Here is a 15,413-nt window from a genome sequence, read left to right as displayed (position 1 = left end):
TTCTCAACCTACTCATCTGACAAAGGGCTAATATCCAGAATCTACAATGAACTCAAACAAATCTACAAGAAAAAAACAAACAACCCCATCAAAAAGTGGGTGAAGGTTATGAACAGACACTTCTCAAAAGAAGACATTTATGCAGCCAAAAAACACATGAAAAAATGCTTGTCATTACTGGCCATCAGAGAAATGCAAATCAAAACCACAATGAGATACCATCTCACACCAGTTAGAATGGCGATCATTAAAAAGTCAGGAAACAACAGGTGCTGGAGAGGATGTGGAGAAATAGGAACACTTTTACACTGTTGGTGGGACTGTAAACTAGTTCAACCATTGTGGAAGTCAGTGTGGTGATTCCTCAGGGATCTCGAACTAGAAATACCATTTGACCCAGCCATCCCATTACTGGGTATATACCCAAAGGAGTATAAATCATGCTGCTATAAAGACACATGCACACGTGTGTTTATTGCGGCACTGTTCACAATAGCAAAGACTTGGAACCAACCCAAATGTCCATCAATGATAGACTGGATTAAGAAAATGTGGCACATATACACCATGGAATACTATGCAGCCATAAAAAGTGATGAGTTCATGTTCTTTGTAGGGACGTGGATGAAACTGGAAACCATCATTCTGAGCAAACTATCGCAAGGACAAAAAACCAGACACCACATGTTCTCACTCATAGGTGGGAATTGAACAATGAGAACACATGGACACAGGAAGGGGAACATCACACTCCAGGGACTGTTGTGGGGTGGGGGGAGGGGGGAGGGATAGCATTAGGAGATATATCTAATGTTAAATGGTGAGTTAATGGGTGCAGCACACCAACATGGCACATGTATACATATGTAACAAACCTGCACATTGTGCACATGTACCCTAAAACTTAAAGTATAATAATAATAAAATAAAAAAATATATATATAGTAATAAAAGTTATGTGAATGTGGTCTGTCTCAGTATATCATTACAATATGTACTATACTCACCTATTTCTAGATTGCAGTTGAAAGTGGAAAGTGAAACCACAGATTAGAGGGGAGTCCTATAGTTTGCGATGTGATAATGGTAGCAAGAAGTTGAAGTGATTGGAGGAATGAGGTCACACATCTAACAAATGCACTCAGCCTCTAGAAGCTTAAAGAGGCAAGGGAACAGATTCTCACTTGAGAGCTTCCAGAAGGAACCAGCTTTGTCGACACCTTGACATTAGCCCATGCGGAGTGATTTCACACTTCTGACCTCCAGGATTATAAAATAATAAATTTGTCTTGTTAGAAGCCACTAAGTTTAGGGGCAATTTGTTACAGCAGTAACGGGAAACCAATTCACCACCTTAGCAGGTGGAGGTGGCTACAGACAGTTTTGGTTTTATATACCATATGTATATACATACATTCTGTACAAATGAAGGTCTATGTCAGTTCTGATTCAAGCGTTACATTGCTGGTGGAGTTGTACTCATTTTTAATTTCAGCAATTTTATATTTTAGGTGGATTTTCATAGGGACAGGGGATTAACACATTGTTGAGAGACAATTGTAAGAAATTTCAGCCTTGCTCTAGAGTCTGTATTTTTTAAAGTTCCAGAAACACTGTCTTCTTGGTGGGATAGTTATTTTCAGTTCAATCAGTTCTTCCTGAAACTGAACCACACTTACAGGATAGACGACAATTCAGATGCATTTTGAGGTTTTCTTTAAAGGAAGCTGCAGACACTTAAAGCATGATTTGAAATCATGTAAGTCATTGAGTCTTTTATGAAATGATGATTTCCTTTCCACCAGACAGCTCTGTAATTCTTTTATATCTTTGATTCTATTGAACTCAAGCCAGGTCACAATAGTAAAATGAATACATTCTCCTTTTGCCTTCTGCTAAGTCTGTAGGCCCAGTTTGAGTTTGAAATTTGTACTTCATTAAGTAAAGACATACTTTTAAAATTCTGTGACTGTAGTTTCCGGTGCGGTATAGTCAGATATGTTTTGTCAGGTTTAATAATGCACTATCTTATCTTGTAAGCCCCTGAGGGAAAATCAGGTGCATCCATCTTTCAGTCTTTTAACTACAGAAGCTCTTGACTTGAGATGTCAGCTCAATGAATCTGAAATTTAGTTTATTCTGATACACATTCTACTTCTGTATTTTCTAACTATCCCCAAGCTGTTGCAGATTTGTATGTAATGCCATGAAAAAAACCATATTGGTCACTTCATCATATTATTTAATGAAACTGATTTAGAAGACAGGTTCAGAGCTGTATTTACAGCATAAGTTTTCTGTCAATGGAGGCTGGAATTAACGATTTGCATTTTTGTTTGTTTAAAAGTGTTGAAAACTTTTTTTAATTGTATGTAGTCATATTTGGTAATGAGAATTTTTCTGTGTTTATACCATACTTAAGATTTTTATGGCAGCTTTTTAGGTCTTATTGTCACTATGAAAAAGTGAGTATTAACCATTTTGTTGTTGTTGCTACTGTTAAAAGTCTCAAGTTGAGTGTGCTTTGACACTCAGAAGGACTCAACTTGGTCTCTAAGCTGTACCTTGGTCCTTCACAACACCAGTGCTCAACGTTGGCTGCCCATTGGAATCACCTGTGGAGTTTTCAGAATTTCTGATGTCTCTTTCCCATCCCCAGAGATTCTAATTTAACTGGTATAGGGCATGGTCTGTGTACTGAGGTTTTAAAAATCTCTCCGGATGATTCTGATGTGCAGCAAAGTTTGAAAACTGCTGTCCCACAGAATAATTCATGAACTTATGATGTATAAAAGTACCAGTGAGCTTTTTGAAAAAATGATTCCTGGGCCTCACATGCAAGCATTGAGATACACTCAGTCTGGGGCAGGATTCAGGAATCTGCATTTTGGAGCAGCACCCCAGATAACTCTGATGCAGTAGACCCAGGGGTTACAATTTAAAAAGAAAGTGTGTTTTAGGGTAAACCTGCAAGGTGTGTCTCTTATATAGAGAGGCTTCTTGGATGGTTCCACTAATACTATCATTTGATACTCCTAAAATTAAATGGCATTGATGTTCCTCCAAATAATTTTTAATCAAAACTGAAGTTGTAATTGTAGCAACTTTCTTGGCTTGTCTGGGGGATAGTTCTGTACTTAACGTCTTTGCTCTACAGGCTACCTCAGGACGGGACTAAAAGAACATACAGTGATTTAGAAAGAGCTTTTTTTTTTTGTTTTTTTGAGATGGAGTCTCTCTCTGTCGCTCAGACTGGAGTGCAGTGGCACAATCTTGGTTCACTGCAACCTCCGCCTCCCAGATTCAAGCGATTCACCTGCCTCAGCTTCCCTAGTAGCTGGGATTACAGGCACGCACTATGGCGCCCCGCTATTTTTTGTATTTTTAGTAGAGACGGGGTTTCACCATGCTGGCCAGGCTGGTCTTGCCTACTCCTGACCTCAGGTGATCCGCCTGCCTCAGCCTCCCAAAGTGCTGGGATTACAGGCTTGAGCCACCGCGTCTGGCCTAGACAGAACTTTAAGGCTTGATGACTGTGTGGATACAATGAACACAACTGAGGCAACGAAGATATGGACTAAGTGAATAACAGCAGCTTACCTGTGTAACTGGTAGTCTTTAGGGGTGTTTAGGAGCTCTTCATCTGAAGCCCTTGTCCTGAAAGGAAGCAGCAGCAGAGAGGGACATTCCAATGGCCATAGACATGAACCTCAAGTTAGATTCCGCTGGTCACATATTGGTTCCAGAGTTTACATACCAGTCTTTTAAATCATATTCACTTCCCATAGATGTGTTATGATGATGATGATGATGATTTGAGATGGAGTTTCACTCTGTCACCCAGGCTGGAGTGCAGTGGCATTGTGATCTCGGCTCACTGCAACCTCCGCTTCCCAGGTTCAAGTGATTCTCCTGCCTCTGCCTCCCAAGTAGCTGGGATTACAGGTGCCCACCACCATGCCCGGCTAGTTTTTGTATTTTTAGTAGAGATGGGGTTTCACCATGTTGGTCAGGCTGGTCTTGGCCTCCTGACCTCAAGTGGTCCGCACACCTCAGCCTCCCAAAGTGCTGGGATTACAGGCGTGAGCCACTGTGCCTGGCCCTGTTGATGCATTATTAATCTCGGCACTTTGAAAAATGAAAATTTAAAAGCTAGCTTAGCTGTCAGTTGGAAAATATGCTGCGCAAAATGCTTACATTCTGAAGTAGTTCTGTGGTGAAGGGCATAGTTAAATTAACCAGAAACTGTGTTTTATTAGTGTATGTGCAAATCATTTACACAAATGATTGAAATGTGTAACAGATATACAGAAAATAGAGACAAAGTCTTATCTTTCAGTGTTTCTTCATTATGACTGTAAAAGTATGGAGCATAGTACTTTTTCACATCTTTAACAAAAGAAATTCATATTAGAAAAAAAGCCAAAATGATACAAATGTATAATTTAATAAGTAATTTTTTTTTTGCGTTTCCACTGCTTAGTGATAACTACTATGAAAAGTTTGGTAAGTGTTTTAGAAAAAAAAATTATATTTAAAGAACTCACAGGCTGGGTGTGGTGGCTCGCGCCTGTAATCACAACACTTTGGGAGGTCAAGGCAGGCGGATCACCTGAGGTCAGGAGTTCGAGACCAGCCTGACCGGCATGGTGAAACCCCATCTCTACTAAAAATACAAAAATTAGCTGGGCATGGTGGCGCATGCCTGTAATCCTAGCTACTGGGGTAGCTGAGGCAGGCGAATCACTTGAACCTGGGAGATGGAGTTTGTAGTGACCTGAGATTGTGCCACTGCACTCCAGCCTGGGTGATAAAGGAAGACTCTGTCTCCAAAAATAAACAAACAAACAAATAAATAAAAGAAAAAAATCACTAATGAATGTTTCTTGAATTTCTTCCAGGGACATAAATAAATATTTTCTTTTAGTGGTATAATTGGCCATAATGTTGTGGCTTCGGATGAAAACTAAACTTTAGAATTTAGTTATGTCATAATGTAAACATTGTCTGTATGAGAATTTTGTAAAAATAATTGCCTATTTAGGTGCATAGATAAATTTTGCATTTTTTAATGCCTGCCCAGTTCTTCTCCTTACACCCCCTTATCTCTCCTCTACCATATGCTTAATTGCTGCATCAGTTTCTTTTTGGAGGTTCTGTAGTGTAGGTGCTGCTGATGGCAGAACTAGTCATGATTTACTTTGCCATGTGTAGGGCAGGTGCTTTCAGCCTTAATCACTGACTGTTTCTGAACTCTGCAAAACACACTAATTGAAAAGTCATATTAGGCAGCACAAAAGTACCCTATATGATGATAATATATCCTTGTTGGGCGACTGAGATGCTGTTAATAGTTTGGATGCCTTAAGTTAGTAGTTTGGGTTGGTCTTGTCTGAATTTATATACTTAATTAAGAAATAGTGGAGAATTTAAATGTAAGGTAATTTTGTGCAAGTCATAGGAAAATAAAAGATAGGTTATTACTTATGCTAGTTTCCTTTTTTTTATGTGAAAATTCTGAATTGCTTATTGAAAAGACTAAAGTTAAATATTCGATTCCCTTGCAGAAGAGGATGAACACGTGCTTCACCTACTTTATCGCTGGATGGCACTGTGTGCTCTTGGGCTGCCCTACAAATGGGATCTCTTTGGTGGTCAAAATGTTGTGTACCCATGTTTCTGGAGAAGGCTTTTTGTGTTCTTTTCTAATGTTTGTAATAGCACGTGTTACTTGTTGTCAAGTACATATTACATTTTATATTGTAGTTATTAGTAGGAGAATATTTTAATTTCAATGCAATGCAAATTTTTTTTCCCTTATAAGGCAAAATCTCAGAGAGAGGGGGAAGGGAGAGAGACAGAGTGAGTGACTCGTGTGTGTGTGTGTGTGTGTGTGTGTGTGTGTGTAATTAATTTTAAGCTTATTGTTGAATTAACTTCTCTCTCCATTTGGTAACCTTCCTGTATAGGCCTCTAGGGTAGTGGTTAGGAAAACCTTAGTCTCTCTCTCGTGTGTGTGTGAGTTTGTGTGTGTGTAATTGATTTCGAGCTTATTGTTGAACCCACTTCTTTCCATTTGGTAACCATCCTATATAGGCCTCTAGAGTAGTGGTTAGGAGCATGGACTCTGGAGCCAAACTACATTGATTTAAATCCTCAATATACTACTAAGTAGCTATGACCCTCAAGCAAGTCATGAAATGCTCTATGCTTTAGTTTCCTCATTCACTAAATGGGAATAATAATAGTGTTTGCCTCCAAGGATTGCTGAGGATTAAAATGAATTAATTTTTGTTAAGTTCTTATGGCAGTGCCCATTACATAGTAAGCACCAAATAAGTGTTAGCTTTATGACTATATTATTATTACCACTACCTTAGTTTCTCCCTTTTCTTCTCTTTCCTTCAATCCCTCTTCTGTCCATTTTCACCTTATTACTACATTCCTTAGCCATGCATGTCCTGCCCTAGGAGCCCATTGGTTGCAGCAAAGCCTGATTTTTACCTAAAGCGTTTACTTTTTGATAGTCTTGCAATTATGATGTCTTCCATTATGAAGTAAGAGTCTTACTTTGCTACTACTTTTTTTTTTTTAATTTCAATTAGGGTAATGTACATGTTAAAATACTTCAACCAAAATTAAATGAAACATGCTGATGGCGTATTTCTTATTGTAAACATCCATGTGAAGCTTATGGATTCTGGCTGATTCGTAGAGTAGGCAGAGAACTGAGATAACATGAATGTTCAGGAAAGACCTCTTTGGTAGTGAGCTGTGATGCAAATCTGATCATTTTGAGGAAAAGTACTCCAGTGCACATTGACCTCTTTCGCTAAAAGAGATCTTGAGGTAACTGACATCCAGACCTTTAGCATTAAATTGGTGAAAATCAGTACACTGAAACAAAGCTCAACATGAATTAGTACAGCCAGCACATATTACCCACTACAGATAAAATTGTTATTCTCTTTTTTTGGGTCTTGTTTTGTTTTGGGTTCTATCCACAAACTCCTCTTGACTCTAAACTACATCATTTCCTGAACTTTCTAATGTATTCTCGAGCATGTCCTATATACATGAAGGATGTCAAAACTCAGAGACGAAATTTTTTTCAAGATGATTCATAACAATTGTATTTGAATTTTGTCCCTGCCCAAAATTTATATTAAGAATCTAAGAAGACGCATGATATTGTTTTCCTCCTTCTGTTTTTTAAACATAGCCTTTTTTTTTTGCCGCATGTAACCTCAAAACATGTTCATGTCCTTCCTTTCCTTTCCTTTCCCTTCCTTCCCTTACCATCCTCCCTCTCTTCCTTGCCTCCTTTGTGTTTCCTTAACCTTTTTTTCTTGAAGTTAGCTACAAGCCATGCATGGCTAAGTAATGTTGACCTTATAATTTGGGGACTAGGATAGAATTCCAAATACTTGTTATTTTTGAGTATATTGATTTAAAAAAAAAAAAAAGATCAGTCACCATGCTAAAGTAGGCCTGAGGCTGAAAGTGAGGTTAGTGAGGGGAAGAGGAAGGAAGACAGATTTTTTAAAGCGGTGCATTGGGATAGAGACTTCTCATAGTTGCTCATATTGCATAGTTTTAATGGTGGAAGTGATTACTGTTAGGACAGTGTCAAGAAATACAAAACCCATTGATGGGAACTGTTTTAGGAACTTCCATTGGTCTTTGTTCTTCCCTCAATTTTGTCATCTGTATTTGTTCTTAGGACCTTGGAAGTGGTTTTTGAACAATAATTTTCTTTTAGTGGGTAGGACTATGAAGTTCATGCCCCAGGGGAAGAGACTGATATGTGCAATCATTATTGTCGTGGGAAACACAGACCTATATATTAGAACAGGATACACTGCAGTCATTTGTGTAGGAATCCACTTAATGTGACTTGAAAGGGAATTTTCCTGACCACTATCATGTCTGGCTTCATGTTCAGACATTCTTACTGAAATACTCATTTAATCAGAGGTTTCTCTTGTGAAGGAATTTTTTTTTTTTTTTGGGTCCAGGTTTTCAAGAGTTCCGTCAAATATCCGTAATAAGGTTTTTAGACAAATGAAGAAAACCTGCTTTTGAGAAGCAATGATGGCTTTTTCACTAGAAATAAAAAGTTCCAGGTTTTGTAGTTTGTTTCTTAAAAATATATGATTAAATAATTATCTTCTCTTAAAAAAAAATTTTTTTTGCTGACTTCTTTGTGACTTGAAATGTATGTTACAGTCTTCTTTTGTGCTTGAATAACAATGGTTTGAAAAGGAACAAAAAGGAATCTAAAAATGGTATTTCAATTTGTCCAACAGTGTTCAATTTAAGACCTTTGTATTTTAAACTTTCAAACAAGCACAGTGACTTGATTTTTTCCCCCATGTTATCATCTAAGAGTGTGTTTTGAATGTGTATTTTGACCGTAAACCAGGAGTTGCAAAGTCAAATGCTTAACTATGCCAGACGGGTAATTAAAATAAGTGAACTGAGTCAGACGAAAAACAATAGGAAATGGTGATGGATATGGACTAAAGAGCCCACATCCTGTCTGAGGAGAGAGTCATTACTCTCTCCAGCATGTGCTACCATGTGACATTGTGGTCCCAGTGCAGTGGTGTGCTGGTAAATGTTTAACAACTGGCTCATTAAAACAAGAAAAACAACAACAACAAACTGTCACAGGTTGCATTTGCCAATTCTTATGGTGTAAACACTCCCACATAGCTAATTTCAAGCCTCTACTATGATTGTCACTGCACATGTTTAGAAGAGATACTAATAATTGGCTCAATGAGCAAGTACAAGCTAGCTGCAGCACACCACTAGTCCCAGCGTAGCCAGGTTTGCAATTTTTGAAGAAAACTGATTTTTTTATATACAATCTCTTGGGTTTTAAAATACTATGTAGCCCCCCCCCAAAAAAAATTAATGATCTAAATCATGCAGATGTCTAATCAATGGTTTCACTGGTATTTTTTGGAATCAACAATTTTTTTATTTTTATTTTTTTACACTGAAAATGTACTGCTATCAACAGTGTTTTAATGTATGTTTAATATTGGTATAAGGTAAAAATTAGCAGTTCAGAAATTATTCTTTGATTAATTAGAACAGCCAGTATACTTGGAATTTCTAAAACTGACTAAACCTGGCTTGCCGTCTGGGGTGGTTGTTTTTCCTGGATGTATTATTTGTGTTAGTGAAAGATGGAAAATGTCAGTCTAATTTATTGAAATTACAAAATTGTTGTATAGCAAAACCCTAAGTAAGCTGTTTTGTGTGTATTCCCTTGGATGATATTTTTTAAATTATATTTTACAATTCTTCTTACTTTTGAGTATTTCTGAAGCACTTTTTATGATGTTACCCTGAAGTCATACAGACAGGGCTGTGAGGAGGTTAGTGCTATTTTGTAAACTTGACTCAAGATACAGGACTTTGCTGTCCAAGGGAGTGTAATGAGGGCTGAGCTGAGACTGGGTCTCAGGCCTGTTGAATCAGGGTCCAAATTCCTTTTCGCCAGACTGCTGAGGATGTAAAAAAGATTAAAAAATTCTGCCCTCTTCAGAACTGTCTAGCCCTCCAATTGTGGTTAAAGGGTGAATGGAGGATATGGCTAAGATAACGATCATTGTTGGATGAATATAAGAATTGACACAACAAAGCAGAGTGCCTCCTTAAGGGTTTTATCATATTACAGTCTTCTCACATATAAAACATAGTTGTGGGTATGTTAGAATGCAGATCATATGCAAATGTGCTGAATTAGGGACATATGAGTATATGGATATATGATATAGTATGTCATCAAAGGCTGATTGTGTTAGTGTACCTTTGAGGTCTCTTAGGGGTGATGTTGAAATCCCAAACATGTCTATAGCTTGCAGCTTAGATCTTAAAAGCCATCCAGTTTGTGCCATGTGGTCTGTTGATGAGGAATTCTGACTGTAATGTAAGTTAGTGAATTTCCGAAATCAGTTTCCTTGATTTTATTCTCTGGTGAGATGCATTAGTAAGAACAGAGGAACGATTATCCAGGTGTTTGTGTGTGCAGTGGGATATTCTCAGTGTTCCTGTTCCTGTGAAGTGATGGCCATAAAATGGCAGTTATATTTAACAAAAGCATTTTGTATGAGTTTGGGGAGGAGGCAAGGAGGTGTGAAAATAACACAGTTGTCATGCAAACTCATGTTTGAAGTAAGTCTTCTAGGCCTGTTTTCAATCAGACTGTGTCCCTCAACTCCTCATGTCACTGGGTATTATTATTATTATAATCTCAGCATATCGTCCCTCTAAGTCACTGGGTTTTATAGTGTTTAGTGTGTGTCTCTTACACTAGACTGTTTTTCCATGAGGACAGAAAATTCATCTCTTTTCACCATTCTGTCTCAGTACCTAGCACGGTGCCTGAATAAGGTAATAAGTATTTGCTGAATGAAAACAATGAAATGTGCATACCAGATTTTTAAAACTTTCAAATAAAACAGCATTAATATAGGAGAATATAAAATGTGTTTTCTCTCACTTACTATTCTTCAGATTGTTTTTTAAATCACTGAGTTTGTTTAATTAATACAGCAGTCCTTGGCATTATGTACCTGTATTCTTTACATGAATTTTTGCTTGAAGCGTAAACACGTAACAAGTATTTTACCTGCTGGATCATTTGGTCACTGAAATCATGCATTTCTTGTCCTATTCCACACCTGGCTTTGCACCTTTCCCTGGAACTCCCATGAGATAGATCACTTTAAGAAGAGTCATCAGTAAAGAACTTCATCATGTACTGTGTAGTCTAGTGAGTCTCCCCAGTTATTTTGGGAACCATTCCACAGAAGCTCAAGAGAGCAGTGCAGTGTGACATGGCCAGAGAAGGACTGTGCCAGCTGTGCAGTGGATCATACAAGTAATCGTCAGATTCACCATTACATTCTGGGATTTTGGTTGATCAGAATGATCAGATGTAGGGAGAGTGTCTAAGTTCATTTATTTTGATTTCATGCTGGGGCTTGGTTCATGAGCTTGTGATATGTGGGGTAGCTCTGTTACTTAATAGTTCTAAGAAAATGCCTGAAATTCCACTAAGAGAGCTTCATTCCTTTAGTTGTAGAGAAAGCTTTTGAATCTTTATTAATTTTTTATTAAAGTCTGTGTAGCCCTGGAAAGGGTAACATCATGAATAACCTTTACTTGATTCCATTTTTGGTGATGTGGCTGTGCATTTCCACTGTTGTTCTATTTCTTTCCTCTTTCAGTGCCAAACTTCATATGTTATTAGTATTTGAGGTTTCTGCTTCCTACCCACTAATTATTTTCTTAATGCTTTGCATTAGACTGTACACTCCCATCCTGCTACTGATAATGCCTTTGATATACATTCAACACTCTTCCTTCTAACACTCTCCTCCTTTGGCCTTTAGACACCACACCACCTGTTATTCTTCCCACATGTTTTTTTTTGTCCCCTCCTTGGTTGACTCCAGTGGTCTGCCCTTGTCCTCTGCTTTCCCTCCAATTATCCAGTCTAGTCATCCACTTCAGTGGCTTTACCCTTGTATTAGTTTTCTGTTGCTGCATAACAGATTATCAGAAATGCAATATGAAAGGTGCCTTCCAACAACACAAACTATGATTTTATAGTTTCTATATGTCTGTTGTCTGGTAATGGCTTAGATGGAGTCTCTGCTCAGGTCTTAAAAGGCTGCCATTCAGGTATCTGCTGGACTGAATTTCTCAGCAGGACCTCAGAGGTCTTTTCCAAGCTCATTTAGATTGTTGGCAGAATACAGTTTCTAGAGCTCATGGAGGTTGTGGGTTTCAAGGCCAACAGGAGCATGACTCTCTGAGCTTCACCTTGCTTTAAAAGTTAGACCAGGCCCACTCAAGATAATCTCTTTTTTGATGAATTCATTATTAACTGATTACAGACCTAATTATGAGAGTGACATTGCATTGTACAGGGTGTATATGCCAGAGGATGGGACTCTTAGTGGCCATCTTAGAATCCTGCCTACCCCAAGCCTCAGTGTAGATGACCACTAAGTATTCATGACTGTCTCTCATCATTATTCAGGGCTCCAGTGGCTGGATGACAACCACTCATAGGCATCTCCACCTGGACATCCTATCGACACCTTTAAATAAATACCCCTTCCCCAAACAAACAATCCCACTCTATTCTAGCATATTTCTTCACCAAGAAAGCCATTTTTTTTCTTTTTCTTTTTTTTGAGATGGAGTCTTGCCCTGTCACCCAGGCTGGAGTGCAGTGGTGCAGTCTCGGCTCACTGCAACCTCCGCCTCCCAAGTTCAAGTGATTCTCTTGTTTCAGCCTCCCGAGTAGCTGGGATTACAGGCGCCTGCCACCTCGCCAGGCTAATTTTTGTGTTTTTAGTAGAGACAGGGTTTCACCATGTTGACCAGGCTGGTCTTGGACTCCTGACCTCAGGTGATCCGCCCGCCTCGGCCTCCCAAAGTGCTAGGATTGCAGGCGTGAGCCACCTCGCCCGGCCAAGAAAGCTGTTTCTATAAAGTAAATTCACATTTCTTGTAAGTTCTAGGCTAAAAACATTGGAACTCTCTTTGTAACTTCTTGTTTATTCCCTACAGTCTGTTCCCAGGACTTGCGATTCCATCCTTTAAACGTCTCTCAGATTTGCCATTTCTTCTCTTTTTTTTTGAGACGGAGTCTTGCTCTGTCGCCCAGGCTGGAGTACAGTGGCGCGATCTTGACTCACTGCAACCTTCGCCTCCCAGGTTCAAGGGATCCTCCTGCCTCAGCCTCCTGAGTAGATGGGATTACAAGCGTCAGCCACCGCGCCTGGCCCATTTCTTTTCTTTCACACTGTCCATACCTTACAAAGACCTGTGCAAGTTAGCTTACTGCCTTGTGAGAAAGGGGAACAGTCTAAGGAATGCCTACATGCATTATATTCCATACTTCCATCGTTTTGTGCCACCTCTCTCCCCGTTTTGGAGGGGATAATACATTATTGAATGGTGTTGGCTCATGCCTGTAATCCTAGCACTATGGGAGGCTGACGCGGGTGGATCGCTTGAGGTCAGGAGTTTGAGACCAGCCTGGCCAACATGGCAAAACCCCATCTCTACTAAAAATAAAAAAATTAGCCAGAAGTTGGCTAATTGAACTCGGGAGGCGGTGGTTGCAGTAAGCTGAGATCGTGGCATTGCACTCTAGCTTAGGCAACAGAGTGAGACTCCATCTCAAAAAAAAAAAAAGAATGATGTTGAAGAAACAGTAACAAAAGAGCACCAGGACATAAAGGCAATGGTAATCAGAACTAGAGGAAAATGTGACAAATAGAGAATTGGAGAGGGTCCTAGAATAACCAGACAAAGGATGTGAAGCCCTTCCCAGAATGAATCACTCCTATGGAAGGAACAGCCCCTTGGGCTCCACGAAATAATGAAAGAAATCTGTAGAAGTTAGAAGGAAGTAGCCTTTATTCAACTTGTTTGCTTTTGATATGCCTAGTGCTATCTCATGGAACCCATTGGTCACCCCATTTACAACAGACTCACCCCACTCCCTATTCCTAGGCCAATTCTTTTTTTTTTTAATTTAAATTTAAATTTTTTCATATTTAAATTTTTTATTTTTTTATTTCACTAGGTTTTGGGGGAACAGGTGTGTTTGGTTGTTTGAATAAGTTCGTTAGTAGTGATTTCTGAGATTTTGGTGCACCCATCACCTGAGCAGTGTACACTGTACCAACATGTAATATTTTATCCCTCACCATCCCCCACCCTTTCCTGCAAGTCCCCAAAGTCCAGCATATCATTCTTATGTCTTTGCATCCTCATAGCTTAACTCCCACATATGAGTGAGAACATTGGATATTTGGTTTTCCATTCCTGAGTTACTTCACTTAGAATAATAATAATAATAATAATCCAGGTTGCTGTTAATGTCATTATTTCATTCCTTTTTATGGCTGAGTAGTACACCACAGAAACAGAATTAAAAACAAAAACCACATGATTGTCTCAATAGACACAGAAAAAGCATTTGACAAAATCCAGCATCCCTTTATAATTATGATTAAAACCCCAAGCCAGTTCTGACTTCAGGGAAGGTTTGCTATTTCTTTTCTCTACCCATCTGTGGGTCTTTAGCATCATCATGCACTCAATTTTAGCCCCACAGGGTCTTTCTCCCTGAAGATTCCCTCATTGTTCCTTAAGCCACCTTTCCTCCTTTCTTCATCCTGAATATGGGGCCTCAGTCCCTGACATTGCTTCCTAACTCAGCCTCTATGTTTATCCATCTGGTATGTGGGGAAGGAACAAGTGGGCTTGGGCTTTGTCACTTCAGTGGGCAGAGCCACTGAACAAGGCAAATTTCAGCCTGACCTTCTCATTCTGTGGAGATGCTTTTCTACTATTGTAGCTTTCTGTGGGAATTGTACCTAACTTTCCTCCTTTTCTCTTGAGCATTTCTTCTTTAAATTCTTCAAATTAGAGGAAAGCGGTGTTATTCATTCCTTTTTGAGTTTAACTAATAGTTACTGATTGCCTACGGTGTGTCTTGGGAGTGTTCCTGTTGTGGAGAGAGAGCAGGAAACAAATCAGACAAATCCTTTGCTTCCTGAAGCTTGCATTCTAGCAGACAGAGATCCAGAAGACAAAATGACCCATCTGAGTGAATGAGGGAAGAGTTGACTGAGAGATGACATTTCAAACCATAATCCCTCCACTTCTACTTTTTTTCTCATTGTCTCCATCTTGCTTAGAACTCCACATCTTCAATTATTCTTTTCTCTTGTATATGTAAATGAACTCCAGTTATATTTTTATTTTTATTTTTTTGAGACAGGGTCTTGCTGTGTGTCCTAGGCTGGAGTGCAGTGGCATGATCATAGTTCTCTGCAGCCTCAATATTCTGGGCTCAAACAATCCTCCCTTCTCAGTCTCCTAAGTAGCTGGTTCTACAGGTGCACACCACCACGCCCAGTTAATTTTTTTTTTATTCTTAGCTGAGAAGAGGTCTTACTATATTGCCCAGGCTGATCTTGAACTCGTTAGTTCAAGCAGTCCTCCTGTCTTGGCCTCCCAAAGTGATGGGATTATAGGCATGAGCCACTGTGCCTGGCCAGTTATTTTATTTTATTTTTTTACATCCTCAAAAAGAAAACCTTTATTCTTTCTGCTCACCAGCTTAAGCTATGGTCTGGTATCTCTCCTCTCCTTTTTACACAAGCTCTGAGATACCCCTGTGGCTCTCACATTGTTTTCATTCATTCCTTTGCCCCCGTTAATCTGGATTTTGTCCTTGCTGCTTTGTTGACACTGCATTTTAAGAATCATGTGTGATCTCCTGGTCATTAAATTTAATAGCTTGTCTCAGTTTTTATTCTCAATACTTTTCCAAACATGTGACTGTGACCATAATATTTTCC

The 15,413-nt window shown here is 39.0% G+C and overlaps 1 protein-coding gene and 1 long non-coding RNA gene across 9 annotated transcripts in view; one reads left to right on the top strand and one right to left on the bottom strand.

Moving 5' to 3' along the window:
* LOC134758916 (uncharacterized) overlaps positions 1–6,481 on the bottom strand; it is a 57,371-nt gene extending 50,890 nt beyond the window's left edge. The window contains exons 1-2 of the long non-coding RNA XR_010134665.1: positions 6,376–6,481; positions 3,601–3,657 (exon numbers count right to left, since the gene is read on the bottom strand). This is a non-coding gene — a long non-coding RNA (uncharacterized lncRNA). The remainder of the gene's footprint in view (positions 1–3,600; positions 3,658–6,375) is intronic.
* SUGCT (succinyl-CoA:glutarate-CoA transferase) overlaps positions 1–15,413 on the top strand; it is a 732,345-nt gene that overhangs the window by 167,155 nt on the left and 549,777 nt on the right. The gene's annotated exons all lie outside the window — the stretch shown is intronic.

The sequence above is a fragment of the Gorilla gorilla genome, chromosome 6, assembly GCF_029281585.2.
Source record: "Gorilla gorilla gorilla isolate KB3781 chromosome 6, NHGRI_mGorGor1-v2.1_pri, whole genome shotgun sequence".
NCBI lineage: Eukaryota > Metazoa > Chordata > Mammalia > Primates > Hominidae > Gorilla > Gorilla gorilla.
The sequence above is the reverse complement of the archived record's forward strand: the minus strand, read 5'-3'. Positions and strand labels throughout refer to the sequence as shown.